General features: G+C 44.0%; 1 protein-coding gene and 1 long non-coding RNA gene across 2 annotated transcripts in view; both read right to left on the reverse strand.

Annotated features, from left to right (window-relative positions):
• Positions 1–19,743, reverse strand: part of LOC147015284 (uncharacterized) — a 444,530-nt gene that overhangs the window by 138,157 nt on the left and 286,630 nt on the right. The gene's annotated exons all lie outside the window — the stretch shown is intronic.
• On the reverse strand, positions 14,213–19,737 carry LOC147015287 (uncharacterized). The gene is made up of 2 exons (XR_015050270.1): positions 17,487–19,737; positions 14,213–15,901 (listed from the first exon to the last, which is right to left on the reverse strand). It is a non-coding gene; the product is annotated as an uncharacterized LOC147015287 (long non-coding RNA).

Below are 19,743 nucleotides of genomic sequence, written 5' to 3' on the forward strand. Positions count from 1 at the left end.
GAGTGAGAATGAGTGAGTGTGTGAGAGTGTGTGAGTTAGTGTGTGTGTGAGTGAGAGTGTGAGTGATGAGAGTGTGAGTGAGTGGACGAGTGAGCGTGCATTTGTGTGAGTGAGAGTGTGCGGGAGTGAATGTGAGTGAGACTGAGTGAGTGTGAGAGTGAGTGATTGTGAGAGTGTAAGAGTGAGTGTGAGAGAGTGAATAAGTGAGTGAGTGTGAATGAGTGATTGAGTGAGAGTGAGTGAGAGAGTGAGCATGTGTGAGTGAGTGAGTGAGTGAGAGAGTGTGAGTGAATGTGAGTGTGAGAGTGAGTAAGTGAGAGTGATTGAGTGTGAGTGTGAATGAGTCAGCGTGAGTGAGTGAGAGAGAGTGTGAGTGTATGAGTATGAGTGAGTGAGTGTGAGAGAGTGTGTGAAAGTTAGTGACAGGGTGAGGGTGAGTGTGAGAGAGTGAGTAAGTGAGTGTGAATGTGTGCATGAGAGTGTGTGGGAGTGAATGTGAGAGTGAGAGTGAGTGGGTGTGAGTGATTTAGTGTGAGTGAGTGAGTGAGAGTGTGAGAGTGAATGAGTGAGTGTGAGAGTGAATGAGTGAGAGTGAATTTGTGTGAGTGAGAGTGTGAGTGAGTAAGTGTGAGAGTGAGAGTGAGAGTGAGTGAGTGTGTGAGTGTGTGAGAGTTTGAGTGAGTGTGAATGTGAGTATGTGAGTGAGTGAGAGTGAATTAGTGTGAGTGAGAGTGTGCGGGAGTGAATGTGAGAGTAAGTGTGAGTGAGTGAGTATGAGAGTGAATGACAGTGAATTAGTGTAAGTGGGTGTGAGAGAGTGAGTGAATTTGTGTGAGTGAGAGTGTGCGGGAGAGAATGGGAGAGTGTGTGAATGTGAGTGAGAGTGAATTAGTGTGAGTGAGTGTGAGTGAGTGTCAGAGTGAGTGGGTATGAGAGAGAGTGAGTGAGAATGAGAGTGTGTGTGAGTGAGTGAGAGTGAGTTAGTGTGAGTGAGAGTAAGTGAGTGATTGATTGTGAGTCGTGAGTGAGAGTGAGAATGAGTGAGTGTGTGAGTTTGTGTGTGTGAGTGAGAGTGTGAGTGAGTGGAAGAGTGAGCGTGAATTTGTGTGAGTGAGAGTGTGCGGGAGTGAATGTGAGTGAGTGTGAGTGAGTGAGTGTGAGAGAGAGTGAGAGTGAGTGAGAGTGTGTGAGTGAGTGATTGTGAGAGAGTATAAGAGTGTGAGTGAATGAGTGAGAGTGTGTGAGTGAGCAAGTGAGTGAGAGTGTGCGGGAGTGAATGTGAGTAAGAGTATGAGAGTGAGAGTGAGTTCGTCTGCATGAGTGTGTGAGAGTGAGTGTTTGAGTGAGAGTGTGTGAGTGAGTGTAAGAGTGAGTGTGAGTGTGAGTGTGAATGAGTGATTGAGTGAGAGTGAGCATGAGTGAGTGAGTGAGAGAGTGTGAGTGAATGTGTGAGTGAGTGAGAGTGAGTAAGTGAGAGTGATTGAGTGCAAGTGTGAATGAGTCAGCGTGAGTATGAGTGAGTGAGTTTGAATGTGTGCGGGAGTGAATGTGAGAGTGAGTGGGTGTGAGTGAGTGAGTGTGAGTAATTGAGTGTGAATGAGTGAGAGTGAGTTCCTGAGAGTGGGAGTGAGTAAGTGTGAGAGAGTGACTGAGAGTGTCAGAGTGAGAGTGAGTGAGTGTGTGAGTGTGTGAGAGTTTGAGTGAGTGTGAATGTGAGTATGTGAGTGTGCGTGAGTGAGTGAGAGTGAATTAGTGTGAGTGAGAGTGTGCGGGAGTGAATGTGAGTAAGTCAGTGTGAGTGAGTGAGTATGAGAGTGAGTGACAGTGAATTAGTGTAAGTGGGTGTGAGAGAGTGAGTGAGAATGAGTGAATGATTGAGTGAGCATGAGTGAGCGAGAGTGAGAGTGTGAGTGAGAGTGAATTAGTGTGTGTGAGTGTGTGTGAGAGTGAGTGACAGAGTGCGAGCATGAGTGTGAGAGAGTGAGAGTGAATTTGTGTGAGTGAGTGAGGGTGTGAGAGAGTGAGTGTCAGAGTGAGTGGGTCTGAGAGAGTGTAAGAGAGAGAGGGTGAGTGAGAATGAGTGTGTGTGTGAGTGAGTGAGAGGGAGTGAGTGAGAGTGAGTTAGTGTGAGTGAGTGAGAGTAAGTGAGTGATTGATTGTGAGTCTGAGTGTGTGAGTGAGAGTGAGAATGAGTGAGTGTGTGAGAGTGTGTGAGTTAGTGTGTGTGTGAGTGAGAGTGAGTGATGAGAGTGTGAGTGAGTGGACGAGTGAGCGTGCATTTGTGTGAGTGAGAGTGTGCGGGAGGGAATGTGAGTGAGACTGAGTGAGTGTGAGTGTGAGAGTGAGTGAGAGTGTGTGAGTGAATGAGTGAGAGTGTGTGAGTAAGTGAGTGAGAGTGTGCGGGAGTGAATGTGAGTGAGTGAGTATGAGAATGAGAGTGAGTGAGTTTGAGAGTGTGTGAGTGAGAGTGAAAGAGTGAGTGTGAGTAAGTGAGTTTGTGTGAGTGAGTGAGAGTGAGTGTGAATGAGTGAGAGAGTGAGCACGTGTGAGTGTGTGAGAGTGAGTAAGTGAGTGAATGTGAGTGTGTGAGTGAGTATGAGAGTGTGAGTGAGAGTGAGAGTGAATTTGTGAGAGTGAGAGAGTGTGAGTGAGAGAGTGAGTGAGAGTGAATGTGTGAGAGAGAGAGTGTGTGAGTGTGAGTGATGAGAGTGTGAGTGAGTGTAAGAGTGAGTGAGTCAGTGAGTGTGTGAGTAAGAGAGAGTGAGTTAGTGAGAATGAATTAGTGTGAGTGAGAGTAAGAGTGAGTGAGTGAGTGTGAGTGATGAGAGTGTGAGTAAAAGTAAGTGAGTGAGAGTGTGAGAGTGTGTGAGTGAGTGAGTGAGAGTGTGTGAAAGTGAGTGACAGAGAGGGGAGAGGGGGGAGAGGGGGAGAGAGGGGAGAGAGGGGAGAGAGGAGAGAGAGGGGAGAGAGGAGAGAGGGGGAGAGAGGAGAGAGGGGGGAGAGAGGGGAGAGAGGGAGAGAGGGGAGAGAGGGAGAGGAGAGAGAAGGGGGGAGAGAGAGAGAAGGAGTGAGAGAGACAGAAGGAGTGAGAGAGAGAGAAGGAGTGAGAGACAGAGAAGGAGTGAGAGAGAGAGAAGGAGTGACAGAAAGAGAAGGAGTGAGAGAGAGAGAAGGGGGGAGAGAGAGAAGAAGGAGTGAGAGAGAGAGAAGGAGTGAGAGAGAGAGAAGGAGTGAGAGAGAGAAGGGGGAGAGGAGGGAGAGAGGGGGGGGGGTGAGAGAAATAAAGAAGAGGGAGAGGAGAAGAGAAGAGAAGAGAAGAGGAGAGGAGAGGAGAGAGGGAGGGGGGTGACGTGGATTTCTACCCTCGAACCGCGTCGTGATCGAAAGGATTCTTTAGATTGTTGAGGGATCTTTACCTCCTCGAGGTTTCAACGTCTAGCCGACTCAGTGTTGCATGTATCGGGATAAAATAAACCACAGAAGTCCAGTAATAATCAATGTCCACAAGGAGTTCTTTCTTCTGCACCATTTATTTGCTGTCCCTCAGATCATCCTCCCCTCCCCATATATCCATTCCATTTTATAAGCAGAGAGGGCTTTTGATCGCAAGAACAGAATGCACAGCTTATCAGCCCGGTCACCTTGTACTTGCAGAAAACCCAAGCAATGTCCAAAGTGTCAAAGAAAGACAAGATTATAAGTAGGTGGTCGGCCTGAACAACTAAATAGTAGAACAGTAGAGGAAAAACACAAACACCTTGACCTACTCAGACTGAGGCAAAGGTTTCTTGTCTAGAGAGTAATAATTTCCCCAACACTCCCCCCTTGTTGCCTAAAAAGGCAACACTAGTTAAGTTTAACGATATATATTTTCTCTTCACTTGGAAATACATTCTCTCTTGCGTTTGAGTGTGCCCATTTTCTTGGGTAGTCACATCCCCCCTTTTCCCCATCGTAGAGCTCAGTCCCTCAGCCTTTCCTGTTCCGCAAGCCAGGTGGCTTCATGTGGTTGTACATCTTCGGACCTGGTTGAGGTTCCGGTAGGCCCCTAGGCCGATAGAAGATAAGGCTACCCGTTGGGCTGCACAGCTGATTTTCAGCAACCTATTTCGGGAACAAAGCAGATGAGCAAGAGTGGATTGACAATTCCCGTGAATATTGAACACATTCATTTGCGCTACTTATGGATTTCCAAGTTCAGGTTCTATCTCAAAAGAGTCGTAGGACTCAGTCTCAAAACCAGGGTATGAGGGTGGTGCTTGGGCCACCATCACCTTTTTAGCAGTATTCCTCTTTAGACAAGAAACAATCAATGCCGGCATTGTAATTGTTGCACATCTAACAAGCACCACTGCAATGATGATCCACAATAACCCAACGGAAATCCAATGCAATAGGGTAGTTCCCCAGCCTCCAAAAATCCCTTCAAACCAGGAATAAAGCCCATCTTTCGTAAAATAATTGTGATACTTGGCTCCTTCTTGTTTAATCTTGTCAGCTATGTTCGTGATTTTCTCCGAGTTATCAGGGATATAAGTACAACACTCAGAGTTAATTACAGCACACGTTCCTCCTTGAGCCGCGAGAATGAGGTCGAGCGCAACTCGGTTTTGCATTGAAACTGCACGTAGGGCGACGACCTCCGAGTTGATATCAACCATGCCTAGAGCAGTTTTATTTGCCAATAATTCAAGCGAAGCAGCTAACTCTGCCAATCCCACAGACGTTTGTCCAACACCGTAGTGAGGGATTAAAATCATGAAGAACAGTTCAGTTGACGTGAAACCCCGTTTACCCCGTTTCAAATGCTCAAAAGGTGACTTAGATAACAGGCGCATATGTGGCAAAATGAATGACAAGAAACAAGATCCACTCCAATTAACTGGAAGCCATGGGTATGCTCGATTTCCACACACGAAATAGGTATTATTTAAAGCGACTTGTGGTCCCATCGTGTGATTTTCATAAACATAATGACTGCATTCAGAATTCCCTAATCTTCTTTCTCCCCATGCCTCTTGTACCAAGCATAGTTCGGGTTTTTCTGTTGCCCGTTCAACCATAAAATGTGGAGGCATCTTACTTAAATTAAAATTTGGCCAAAACCAGTTACTGAAATTTCATTGTCGGAGGCAATTTCCATTTCCATTGGTAACGATGTGGTCGTTAAGGTTATTATCTTGTTTATCCCAGTTTCTTTCCTTTGCCCAGTTCCCACACCATTCACTCAGATTGAATGGTATAGCCAGAAGCGGTATCCCAGTAACTGCTGAATGAGGTATCTTAGTACAAACCCAGCAATTGGTTTTAGTAAAAGCCTTCGCGTGTTTATGAGAAAGAGCCAGATAAGTGTTTATTCCATGTGGTGAACCCACTTTGCTCGTTAAGCTTCTTCGGTCTCTGAATGCCCTAGGCTTAGTTTGGTGGGTAGTCTGATAGGCCCATCTCCAAAGAACATGCAAATAACGTTGATCACAGACAGTACTTATCGGTTTAACAGACCAAGTACACATTGCACCACCTGCATTTAGTAGTACAAATAATCCTGCAATGGAAAGAATCATTAAAGTTATCAGGAAGCAGTGTTCTCCTCGGGTTCTTTTCTGCCGTGTGCCAGTTTGCAGTGTGTGGCATGGATCCATGTTGCTCTTCCTTTACACTTCACAGCTGTATGGGTAGTTAGCAGTATTTGAAATGGCCCACACCAACGTGCCTGAAGAGAGTTCTTCCGTTTGTAAATTTTCACATAAACAAAGTCTCCGGGTTTGAAGTTGTGATGATCAGATGTGGCTGGTTCTGGCAGAGCTTGTTTCACCTGTGCATAAAAAGTTCTTACAGCATCATTCAGAGAGACACAGAACGTAAGCAACGTGTCGTCCATTTGCTGCACGTTCATGTCTTTTATAGTCAAAGGAGGTGAGTTCGGTAATCTCATTGGTCTTCCCATCAGAATCTCATGCGGAGATAAGCCAGTGTTTCGATTTGCGGTAGATCTCATAGTCATGAGAGCAATTGGCAGAGCATCTGGCCATTTTAATCCAGTTTGTTCACAAATCTTAGCCAGTTTATTCTTTAGGAATCCATTTTGCCTCTCTACTGCCCCCGCAGATTGCGGACGATGTGGGCAGTCGAAATGTTGCTTGATTTGCAATACGCGACACAATTCTTTCACCACTTCGGCTGTGAAATGAGTACCTTGGTCACTGGAGATCCTACAAGGTATTCCAAACCTACAGATGAAATCCTTCATCAACAGTTTAACCACAGTAATGGCATCTGCTTTCCGACAAGGGTAAGCCTCAACCCATTTGGTGAACAAATCGACGATGACTAACGCAAATTCAAAACCGCAGCATTTTGGTAACTGGACAAAATCCATCTGGATATGAACAAAAGGTCCGAATGGAATTGGATGACCCCCTGGGGCCATCTCCACCCCCCTTGCTGGGTTATGTTTTTGGCAAATATGACATGTCTTACAATACTGTTCTGCAATTGGACTAAACCCCGGGGCAAACCACTGTCTCCCAATTGAAGCACTCATGCCCCCTTTGCTAGTATGCCCAGCCCCATGTGCCAATCGGGCGAGCCAAGGTAATAGAGCTCTTGGTGCCACCACACGACCATCAGATGATCTCCATAATTTGGATTCATTTTCGAATTCACATCCAGCCAGTATCCACAAATCTCGTTCTTTAGCACTGACAGCTGTCTGCAAAGTGTTTATATCGTCAATGGTCGGCGTTGCCTCTTGTCTCAATACACATTGTGATATTAAAAGAGCTCTGGTGTGGGCAGCAGATTTTGCAGCTGCATCTGCCCTGGCATTTCCCCGTGAGACGTCATCAGATCTCCCAGTGTGGGCGTCACATTTTACCACTGCAATTTGGTGAGGCAGAAGTATTGCTTCCAGCAGATTCGCAATCCATGCTCCATTCCTCACCTGCGCACCTGATGATGTTATAAAACCCCTTTCGCGCCAGAGTGCTCCGACCCGTGTACAGCACCAAAGGCATAGCCGGAGTCAGTGTAGATTGTCACTATTTGGCCTTTGGCTAAATGGCATGCACGAGTGAGGGCGAACAGTTCTGCCTGCTGCGCGGAACAGCTCTCAGCCAATCTCCCGCTTTCGATTACTTCGTGATCAGAGCAAACGGCGTAGCCTGTTAATAAATATCCATCAGGTGCACGTGATGATGAGCCGTCGACATATAGAACCAATTCAGAATTTTGGATTGGTGTGTCTCTCAAGTCAGGACGGGGTTGACACGTGTGGGCGATTATCTCTTCACAATTGTGAGGATCACCATCTTGTACTCCTGGCAACAAACTAGTGGGATTCAGCGGTGCGCATCTCCTAATCGTAATGTTCGTGGGTGCTGTGAGTGAGAGTTCGTATGTCGTTGCTCTTGAAGCCGACAAATGTTGTGTTTTCGTTTTTAACAATACAGCTGTCACTGCATGCGGTACCAGGAGAACCAAAGTGTTTCCCGCGACGAGCGCTTCTGTCGCCTGCACCGCGAGCGAAGCGGCTGCTACTGCCTTGAGACAAGGGGGGAATCCTTGCGCTACCGGATCCAATTTAGTACTATAATATGCAACAGGCCATAATTTATTTCCGTGCTTCTGTGTCAGCACAGATTGTGCTAATCCCTGTCTCTCACATGCGTACAAATGGAAAGGTTTTTCATAGTTTGGTAAACCCAGAGCGGGAGCCGAAGAAAAAGCCTGTTTTAACGTTACAAAAGCCTTGTCTGCATTTTGTGTCCATGCAAGTGGGCTGGGTGCGTTTGCCGAACCAATGTCCACCAGGGGGCGCACTAAGGCCGCATAATCTGGTATCCACTGTCTGTAATAGCCGGTCATTCTGAGGAAAGACCTCATCTGTTTAGCAGTAGTTGGCTTGGGCAGGTTTAATATTGCCGCTATACGTTCAGGGGAGATGCGTCTTGTATCTCCCTTCAGAATATGCCCCAAATATTTCACTTCTTCTTGGCAAAATTGCAATTTAGCTCTCGATGCTTTGTGTCCTTTCCTGGCTAAGGCCCTCAACAATGTCAATGTATCTCGTTCGCATGCGTCTTTTGACGCTGACCAGATCAGCAGGTCGTCAACATATTGAATCAGTGTGGATCCACAAGGGAAAACTACATCATCCAAGTCGTCTTTGAGGGCCCTCGAGAATAATGTTGGACTTTCACAATACCCCTGGGGCAATACAGTCCAAGTGTATTGCTTTCCCTGGTAGGTGAATGCAAACAGAAACTGTACTTCTTGGGCTATTGGTATACTAAAAAAAGCTGAACAAAGATCCACAACACTAAAATAGGTAGTGTTACTTGGGATGCTTGATAGAATGGTAGTTGGATTTGCAATTACAGGAAAAGCTGGAATTACCGCATCATTCACTGCCCTCAAATCCTGTACGAATCTCCACGTTGGCTTTCCAGGTTTTCTCACAGGTAAGATCGGTGTATTACATTGACTAACGGTGGGAATGATTATCCCTTGTTTCAATAGTGCTTCCACTACGGGAGCAATTCCTACCTCTGCTTCTGGAGACAAAGGGTATTGCGGTTTTTGAGGCAGTTTCTTTTTTGGATCTATAGTGATCTTGATTGGATTCATACTTTTAATTTGGCCGACATCGTTGGCATGTGTTGCCCACAGACAAGTCGGGACTTGTTCGAGTATTTCAGGTAATTTTCCTGACCCATTTAATTCTGAGAGATCGACCACCTCGAACACAGCTTTTGCTGATCCTTGACATTCTGTTCAACAGAATCCCTGTTCCCCGATCTTCCAAAGTCCGTTTACTTGGCTCGATTCCATCAAAGTCGCTTGTGATGCTTTTTTCAAAGAGGTTACCATGTGACCAATGTCCGTTTCTTGGTAACCTTCTGCAATCGCTAAAGTAACATGTGGTGTAACACTGGACGGTTGGTTCCACAATTTTAATTGTTCCTGCGTGAGATGCACCTCCAGGCCAATCCCTTGCTTCCCAATCCAAATTGTTCCCAACACTAAGTCAAAGGTCTGGTGCAATTTCGAGAGTGTTTCACTCGCAGAGACGTTATCTTTTCCCTTGATGTTGCAATCTGCAATGCCATGTAGTCGAGTCTGTAAGTACCGTCTGTCCATGCCGTGTTTACTCACCCAATCGAGCACCTCGGGTACGTTTCTCTCCAAATGTGATAAATATTCCTGCAAATGGTTAAATGCTTCACAATTAATCACAGTCCATTGATATACAAGATTTTCTGTATTTTCCTGTAATAAATTCATCATAGTTATGTGTGATTCGTGAGGTATTTCTAAATATACACCATCAGGGGTACACTTAATTGAACAATTCAGCTTGCATAACAGATCTCTCCCCAACAGATTAATTGGTGTATCAGTTGCCATCAAAAATGCATGGTTTGCAGACAATGGTCCAATTTCCACCCGGAGCTGCTCTGTCAGTGGAATGGTACTAGCAACTCCTGACATTCCCACTACTTTTACTCGTTCTTGCGATAACGGGGCGTCTGGGAAATCACTCCTTCTGAGCGCAGATTTGGTCGCTCCTGTGTCGACTAAGAAAGGAATCTCTTGGCCTTCAATTTTCAAAGTCAATTTCGGTTCGTCACATGGTTTCAAAGTCAGGAAGGGTAACTCAGACGAAGTCGCTTCTTTTCTTTGTCATAAAACGAATGGGTTTTGGGTTTGAAATGAGCCTTGAGATGGAGGAGGAAGAAATGAGGGTGGAGGAGGAGGGAATTCGATTTGAGGTGCAGTGGGTTGAAATGAACCAGCTTGCTCAAACTGTGTTCCCCATCTTTCCTGTTGTCTATAATATGGATTTTCATTCACTGGAGGCGTGGAGTGTCTGCGATTTTCATCTCTGTATTGTGCCGCTGGTCTCTGTTCTACCGGTTCATACGTACTATAAGTTCGACTGTTTCTACGATTTCGGCATTCGTTAGCCCAGTGCCCTTGTTTTCCGCATGTATAACAGAAATCTCTGCGCTGGTCTCTGTATTTTGGTCTCTGACGGTAATTGGTTTGCCCTTGGTTTTGTGCATTATATCTCACATTCCTTTCCCCAGGGCATTCGCCTTGACCTTGAACCTGGGATAACATTAATGTTGATTCGTTTTCCTCGTCAGAACGATGTTTCAACAATGAATTGCAATGCGTTACATATTCCATCAAGTCTTTCACTTCCTTTAATTCCCAACCAATACATACTCGCTTTATTTCATTTTGTAATTTGGCCGTCAAACCATTAAGGTATACATGAGCAAATGGTACTCCCTCTTCTTTCAGTCCAGAGTGACATTGGTATACACCCTGAAAACGCTCTAAGAACTCCAATGGGTCCTCGCCAGCGCGTTGCCTGCACACCTGTATTTTTGCCCAGTCGGTCTTAAGTGTTACCACCTCTGTGACAGCGTCAATGAGGGTGTCAATATGTTCTTTGAGCTCCTCCCTGTCTCCAGGAGCTTCATCTGGCCATGCAGCGACCTGTTTCAATTGTCGGAGTAACCCCTCTGGTACCACTAATTTTAATAATATTTCCATGTCCATATATGTTGGCTGATGACATGCCACCACCACACGTAGTTCCGCCTGGAATTTTTTTGGGTTCTCTCGTATCTTCGGCATCTCATTTACGATGGCTCTTAATTCAGAGCCCCACGGACGATATATCGCTTGTACCTCCCTTGCACCCGGGTAATCTCGCAATGGAAACGCGCCAATGAGTGCCTCATCATCTCCGTCCTTCGCGGTCTCTGGCATTATTTTTTTTGATCGAGTTTGTATTTTGCCCTTGTCAGCAAGAGGAACTTTATTTTTGCTTTGTGTTCTTGTTTCTTTCTTAATTACTCGCCTGGCTCCCCGTTGAGCCTCTCCTTGCCCTGTGGTATCATCTCCCTCTGTCTCTCCCGCTTCTTCGTCCTCGAGCGGTTGTGCTATCGGAACTGTGCACTCTGGCCATGTATCTGAGTCTTCTTCTTCATCCTCAATTGTCTCTTGGTCACTGTTCAACTGCTCGCTGTCTCTTGGTTTTATTTTCAAGTCTCACCGGCATTTGCTTCGTTAATTGGTCTAGCTGACCCTTCAGGTTTAACAACCGTGCCTTTTCGTCTCTGTCATGACATTCCTTCATCCAATTTATATAAACGCTCCAGTTCACCTGCTTCTGGACCTTTTTGTCACTATTTTTCACTTCCAGTACTTTTCTTAAATTGTCTAAACACTCGTGATCGAACGTTCCATTCTCAGGGAAGGGTAATCGACTATTTTTGGTCCAATTGCACCATTTCCCCATGTCTCTCACAGCTTCAGGCCCATACTTATCAAACATAATTCTTGCACATGTACCTCTCCGTGGTTTTTGAATACAATTTGCCTCGGTATACACAATTTCCTTCCTTTTACAATTTCTATTTCCCATCTCTAAAATCACACAAATCACAACCGCTAAATTCACTCTAAAATCACAGAATAAAATAAATCGCACCCTCGGAGAACCCTCCCTGCTTACCTTCGCTCAAGCACTTGTCGTTCCTCCAGGCACTGCCTCCGGCAGATTAAGCACCTCCGGTCACGAGCGCCGCACAATGCCGATTCGAATCCGTGTCACTGGCACCAACTGACGTGGATTTCTACCCTCGAACCGCGTCGTGATCGAAAGGATTCTTTAGATTGTTGAGGGATCTTTACCTCCTCGAGGATTCAACGTCTAGCCGACTGTGTTGCATGTATCGGGATAAAATAAACTACAGAAGTCCAGTAATAATCAATGTCCACAAGGAGTTCTTTCTTCTGTAACATTTATTTGCTGTCCCTCAGATCATCCTCCCCTCCCCATATATCCATTCCATAAGCAGAGAGGGCTTTTGATTGCAAGAACAGAATGCACAGCTTATCAGCCCGGTCACCTTGTACTTGCAGAAAACCCAAGCAATGTCCAAAGTGTCAAAGAAAGACAAGATTATAAGTAGGTGGTAGACCTTAACAACTAAATAGTAGAACAGTAGAGGAAAAACACAAACACTTTGACCTACTCAGACTGAGGCAAAGGTTTCTTGTCTAGAGAGTAATAATTTCCCCAACGGGGAAGAAAGGGGAAGAGTGAGAGAGTGAGAGAGTGAGAGAGTGAGAGAGTGAGAGAGTGAGAGAGTGAGAGAGTGAGAGAGTGAGAGAGTGAGAGAGTGAGAGAGTGAGAGAGTGAGAGAGTGAGAGAGTGAGAGGGAGAGAGAGAGGGAGAGAGAGAGAGTGAGAGAGTGAGAGAGTGAGAGAGTGAGAGAGTGAGAGAGTGAGAGAGTGAGAGAGTGAGAGAGAGAGAGTTTTTTCAAATAATTAATGCAGAGGATTGGGGGGAAAAAAAAACTCAGCAGTGCGAGAGGAACAAAGACCCGAACGGATAGACTTTAGCAGTTCCTCCCCCAAGGCTCAAACTCCCAAGCCATAGTCAACTCAAATGAGTCAAATATATCTTTCACCACCATGTCTGTCTGTGTTGATTGGTCAATCCGAATTTGATGTTTCTAATGAAATGTTCAGGTAAGTATTTGAGGCATTTCACTTCACCATGTCTTCGTGCTTTGCAGGTGGTGGTGTAAAACCAGTCCAAATGTCACCCTGAAAGTGCTGCATTAAACTTTGTTGGCTTGTTGAACTTTGAAGGCAAAAGAATCAGCTTATTGGACGATTTTTGGCCTTTTGGGTCAGGACAAGGGTGTAGCATGAGAAGGCCTGCAGGCCAAAGTTCAACCATATTGTTTTGGCAAACTTTGTGTGATCAAAGGTACTTTGCAGCTCCTGCAGCTCCATTGTTGCCCATTGTGCTTGAGGCTGTATCCCAAACTTTTGGTTTTATTTCAACCGTTTAAAACAAAAGGTTTCAGAGAAACAAGAGCTTCTTGTGAGCATACATTTTGACCTTGCAGCAGCTCCTTATAACAGCAATTATTGTACCTTGTACAAGTGTTTTGGCTTTGGGACAGGATGCATTTCTTGTATGACCACACATTCTGGCTTTCATGTCAAAGTGCATGTTTCATATTGTCAAATTGATTTTTTTTTAATCCTCCCAGAATCGAGTTCATACAAACCTATGAAAAGCCATGTATTGGACACCACCTCGTACATTTTGATTGGTGGTCCATGGCAATGCTGCATGGAGACTGGGTGACTGAGAAAGTAAGGATGTGAGGTTGAGGGGACTCGCCGTTTGGTGAGGTTAAGGGATAGACGAGTCAAAACCTCAGATATTTACCAGCTGATGATCAAGGTGGTCATTGAATGAAGTAATTTAATAAGCTGAAGGAAATTCTTCAAAACTATCCGACTTTCTGGTAGAATAGATTAAAGGTACATACTCGCCTTTGAGCTGACTCACCTGGGTTTGAATCTCACCCCAGCTATAAACTGTCACACTGGTGTTGAACATGCAGGGCAATTCATCATTACCTCTGCCACCGAAGGGACGAAGGTTATGTTTTCAACTCTGTCTGTCTGTTTTTGTTTGAGAGCAGAATATCTTAAGTTGTGGATGGACTTGGACAGGTTGAGTGACGAGAACTAATTGAATCGATTTTTGCAAAGATCCAAATCCAGATCAGGGCATACAAGAATTTTTAAAGTAATTCTTCACCATTGAGAGATGGGACCAAAACTGATATACAGTATAGGATGATATCTCAAAAACTTACGGAGAAGTTATGACAAAACTTGGTGGCTGAGTTGGTCAGGTGACGAGAACAAGCCAATTTAATTCAGGTTCAGGTCCGGATCCAGATCCAGCCTATCCGTGGAATACAAAATGTAAATTTTTCAGCCTGACTGAGGTATACAGTCGACAGAGTGCTGTTTTTGTTATGTAATGTGTCCCTCAGAAGGACGTTAAGCAGGAGGACCGTCTGCTTGTACCAATTGCTGTTGGACCTTGAAGATTCCAAGGTGTCTTTTGTGAAGAGGGAGTGACCCCTTTCTTTCCTTTCTCCTCTTCCCTTTAACTTTCATGTTGCCTTTCTCCCCACCCCACATGCATCCAGCAAATCATCCAAGTCCACATTGATATTGGCAAAATGCGGTGCATGTCATTCCTCTTCCGAGTTCAACATTTTATCCACATTCAACATGTCTCATCAGAAATTTACCATCCATGTCCAACTGGTCCATTGGCCAAAATGACAAAAGGGTGTTAAAAAACAACATATATTTTCAACACTTTTTCTGTTTAATTGCCAAACACTTTTATACAAACGTCTCTAAAATTGTATAAAGTTATAGTGCTTAGAAATGTTCTTGAATTTACATAAATAACTTGTTTCAGGGTTGATGAAGTGTTTGCGTAGAACTTCAAGAATGCAAATAGAAGTAAAGACATCAAGAATAAGCAAATATATGCTGACCCATCGTAGGCAAGTCTTACAAAGCAGTCACACAGGGCCTGTCATCTCATCTCAGACAGGTTGGTGGTCTGTTTTCTGCTCTTCTCTTTTCGTAATAATAACAATAAATTTATATTAATATCGAAATGGAAGACCAAATTCTGCATTTGAGTTATCAGAAGGAACCCGAAGAAGTAAAGTACAAAGAAGGAGTCATCAGGAGGAACCTGGATAGGATTTAGGTTTCAGCCGCTGCAACACAACGCTCAAACCCATCCAGGCGCAACCAAGTTAACCTTACAGAAGCATTTCTACAATAATTCACTTCTCTGAAGAGAGACTGAAAACAAAAGAGAGTAAAAGAGATAAAAGAAGAACAAGCAAGAATTAGAATGAATAAAGGTCATTGTGAAAATGTGAAAAGAAGAAAGAACAAATTTCAGCAGTTACTCCCCAGGCTCAAACATAGCAACATGCACAAGCTACCCAGAGGTCCATCAGCAGGAAAACACAGTCCACGCAGCATCAGGATATGAAACAAACAATCAGAAGATTCTGTTTTCTTCCCAGCCCATGCTGATATGTATTTCCTTCCAGTAATCCCCTCTGTTGACCTTCCAAAATTCAGGTTGATGCTCACCTCCACACCTTTGCTCCTTCATTCTACCTTGGGATCTCCTCCTCCAGTCTGTACAGTCCTGCTCTTATCATCAGGGCTTTCAGACATCCTCTTCTTTCTCTCCCTCCAATGTTACGTATCCCCAGTAATCATCCCCTCATCCCTCATTACGCAGTTAGTAGGATGAACAACCAAGAAACCGAGTAACCTATTTGTAAGAGGTCTGTTAATGGGGGATTAAAATGTTTGTATGTATATATATATATATATATATATATATATATATATATATATATATATATATATATATATATATATATATATATATATATATATATATATATATATATATATACACACACACACACAGATTGGGATGGATTATCTGAGATGGTAGCGTTATGCCAGCTTGAAGCTCTGGAAGGAAGAGTGGGATTCAACAGATTGAAAGAGGTGCTTCTACATTTGAGGAGAGGAGTAAAGGGTTGGAGGTGAGTAGTGGGCTAGGGTCTTTGGAGTTTCTTGCAGAACATGTGCAACCTACCAGGAAGAGCAGAGGAAGCAATACAAGAATAGATATAGTAAAAACAGACAGAGAAGAGGAAGAGACCTTGTGCTTGTGCTTTGTGGGAGATGCCAATGATAAGAGCTTTTTTAAGATGTTCCTCGTGTAGAAATGAAGTTACAACAACCAAAAAAAATGTCTTCATGCGTATACTTCCATCAACAATACCGATTCGTCAATCTGTCCAGGAAGTGATGTCAACAAAGGTTTTACCAATCAGCCTTCATCTTCATCTTCATCATCACTGATGACATACTTCTTTTGTTTCTTATTTCCCATCTCATCTTCATCCAACTTGCGCTTCCTTGAACCGTCGCCGTCAGACCCCTCCTATACAATCACAAATATTGAAAATATTGATCAAAACATCGTTAACAAAATCAAACGACGAAGCTATTTTCAACATTATTTCGGAAAAACAAAACAACCAGCATCATGAAAATCACGCAACAAGAAAATTCCTTTACCAGGATTTCATGCCATTACACCCAACACACTTCACTCAAGATAAGTCTTCAACAGCTGTTGCTAAACCATCCTTCCAGCCTTCAATCGGATCAAGAACTCCTATTTTCAAATTAACAAAATATGAAAAATAAATTAGACATTTGATTTTACCTGAGGAAACTCACTGCGTTCACAATAAATTAAACTAGTACTAGGCATCCATAACCATCCTTGACCAAGTTGCGGAACATCGGCCGAGGTCCTCACTTTTTCATCTTGATTTGCTTTCTCCGCAACCGCTTGAGCGATAGACACAAAACTTTCAACGTAGGAGTACCTACCCATGGAGAATTATTTTACAAAGTTACATGATTATTAGATGGAAAATGCTGCCGGCCTTCCAAAAAGGCTTTTCTGTTGGCATGGGTTGCAGAGCATTTCATGTATCAGGAATAAACGGCCTCAGCCTTGGTCAAATTGAATTTTGAAATAAATAGTACATGCTGTTGAATCACACATCAAATTTAAAATCTTTTGGGATAATAAGGATGGCAGGCAGTGCTTATAAGCAGCATTTGGTGTCAAAGTTGCTCTAGTTTCTTATGTAATAAATAGATACAAATCTGAAATTTCCTGAGATGCTTAACATTCATCGATATATAATCATCGATATATAGACGATAACATTCATCGATATATAATCCACTGCGCGTTGCACAATCTGTGCACCTTTGTTCCAAAATGACCGCTTCAAGTACGCCTCATGCATTTCCGCACTACATCTTGGTGCTCTCCTTTGAACTTAATCCTCCGTCTTGATCTCAATTTTTTGCTGGTTCAAGGGAATCTTTTAAATTTTACACTTATGCAAAACTTATTCCTTAATTCCTCAACATCTGAAATTGCACCCTCCCTTTATTACCTCCACTACCCAAGGTGGACAGAGGTTATGTTTTCATTACTGTTTGTATGTCTGTCTGTCTGTGAGGAGGATATCTGAAAAAAGTTGTGAACGAATTCGGACGAAACTTGATGGACTGATTGGGTGTGAACAAGGACCAATTGATTAGATTTTGGTGAAGATCTAGATATGAGAATATTTTAAGTGATTCTTCACCATTGAGAGAAGGGGTCAAAAATTTATGGACGGATTTGGTTTGGTATGTGATGTGCTCCGCAGCATTCATTTACTAATGTACAGCATTGTACAGTACGTGCAAGGCGATCCCATGGAGACCGTGGGGTGGGAGGGGAGAGCGAAGTGAAAGGAATTTTCCAGATGGTGGCATCTGCGATGGTGGGAAACGAGGAGTTCAAATTGCACGGTCACATTAATGAATTTGCCGAAGCTGCTTGAGAATACCTCCGTATACATGCACCCCTCGTTGGGCAATGACATGCTGGTTTTCCACGTGAACCCAAATTTACAATTTCGATGAAGACTGACAACATGGAGGTGGATTCTTACGTCATCACTTTCCAGCTTCTTGGCTTTGAGTAAGCGCTGAGTGCGTTCTTCATCCGAACCTTGATCACTGTCTGAGGAGTATATCCTCGCACGTTCTTCTGCAAAGCAACATATTCTGCTATTTAGAACATATCAACCGCAGTGAAGCAAAATACTGTATGCCAAAAACACTTGAAGATTTCACTGAAGTGCAAAATACGCAGCATATTTGGTCCACTGATAAACATGTTACATTTTGAGATTATGGGAAAGTGTTAACAAATATGAAAGGTTAAACGTGGAAGGCCTTTCTTGAGGAGGGAAGAAGAGCGGAGTATTTGAATATGCAAGTATTATGAGAACAAGGACAACAATATTCAATGAAAGATCATGACTCCCTTATGCCTTCTGACAAGTTGGCAAGGATGTTTCGAAATATTTCTTGAGAAGAGACATTTTATTTCAGGATATAAGACTCGTAATGGAATTGCTACACACACATGGACATACAGACGAATACAAGAGGCAAACAAGGCCACTTTGCTTGGAGGAGTGCATCACTTCCTGCGGCACTCTGGGTACCAACGATATCATAACAATGGTGCCGGGGCATTTCCGAATGAGGAATTTTCACTTCCGCATGACTGCTAACCTTTCGGGATTTCTGTGCTCTAATCTATCTATAATTCCAGCAATGTGTGTGTGTGTGTGTGTGTGTGTGTGTGTGTGTGTGTGTGTGTGTGTGTGTGTGTGTGTGTGTGTGTGTGTGTGTGTGTGTGTGTGTCTGTGTGTGTGTGTGACCGCTGTTTCTCGACAACCTCTGGTCCGATCTAATTGAAACTTGCCAGATATATTGCTGGGGATCTGAGGATGTGCCTTTTCAAGGTTTGATATTAATCAGACAAATGCTTCGCAAGTTATGGCAATTTATTTACCAAACCAATGGCAAGACACGTTGTTGCGTGGGCGTGGCCGATGGGGAAGGGAAGCTCAGCCGCGTTCCCCATTACAGGTTACAACATACGGGCTTCCGGAGAGTGATGACCGTGTATTCTAATAGTTTCTCGATTTCTTATCGTTTTCCTATTATGATCCTATTTATGATCGTTTTCCTATTAGACGGTGTATAAATTTCAGTAAGATCAGAGTGCTGGTATGCACCGAACCAGGAAGTAAATTATTTTTTTGCACGTTTTTTTTTTGTGTATTCTAATAATTTCTCGATTTCTTATGCACATTTATAGATTTACACAATGCCCCAAATTATGATCGTTTTCATATTAGACGGTGCATAAATTTGGGGAACATCAGAGTTAGCTGGTATGCTCCGAAGCAGCAAGTAAATTATTTTTTGCACGTTTTTTTCTCCTCTTTCCTCTTCTCTTTGTGTTTTTCCTTGCGATGACATTGGGAAAAGGCAAAATACGTTGGCGCTAATTGAATAATTGGCCATTAAGAATAAATTGCGAATAATCGTAACTGCCATATGCGAACTTCCGGACAGTGAGGACTTCACTTCCAGAGAGTGACGATTACTGTATTCTTTCTCGATTTTTTTCTTGATTTATCGACTTACTGTATTCTTTCTTTCTCGATTTCTGTACTTTCTCGATTTTATTAAACACAATGCCCCAATCCAATCGTCGTTTACGACAGCGAAGGAACGAAGCTGCACGTCGTGCACGCGCAATGGAATCTGACGAACCACGAGCTGCTCACTTGACACGCAACACAACGTGCATGACAAGGCGTCGTGCAGCTCAAATGGATGAAGAACGAACTGCTCGCTTGGCAGACAACACTGAACGCGAGGCAAGGCGCCGTGCAGAAGAAACGGATGAAGAACGAACTGCTCGCTTGGCAGACAACACTGAACGCGAGGCAAGGCACCGTGCAGAGGAAACGGATGAAGAACGAGCTGCTCGCTTGACACGCGACGCTACACGCGTGACAAGGTGTCGTGCAACTGAAACGGATGAAGAACGAACTGCTCGCTTGGCAGACAACACTGAACATGAGGCAAGGTGTCGTGCAGAAGAAACGAATGAAGAACGAGCTGCTCGCTTGGCAGACAACACTGGACGCGAGGCAAGGCGTCGTGCAGAAGAAATCCCTCACCAGCGAGAAGACCGGCAAGTAAGGGATGCCCTGCACCATCAGGGCGTACACCGTGCGAGACTAGAGCAGGCTCACCGTGAGAATCGCAACCTTGCTCGATACGATGATGCAGATTTCTTCCGAGAGCAACTTCATGTTGAGTACAGGCACGCGTTAAGCA

The sequence above is a fragment of the Eptatretus burgeri genome, chromosome 12 (genome assembly GCF_056783735.1).
Source record: "Eptatretus burgeri isolate ZD-2024b chromosome 12, Ebu_testis_v1, whole genome shotgun sequence".
Classification (NCBI taxonomy): Eukaryota; Metazoa; Chordata; class Myxini; order Myxiniformes; family Myxinidae; genus Eptatretus; species Eptatretus burgeri.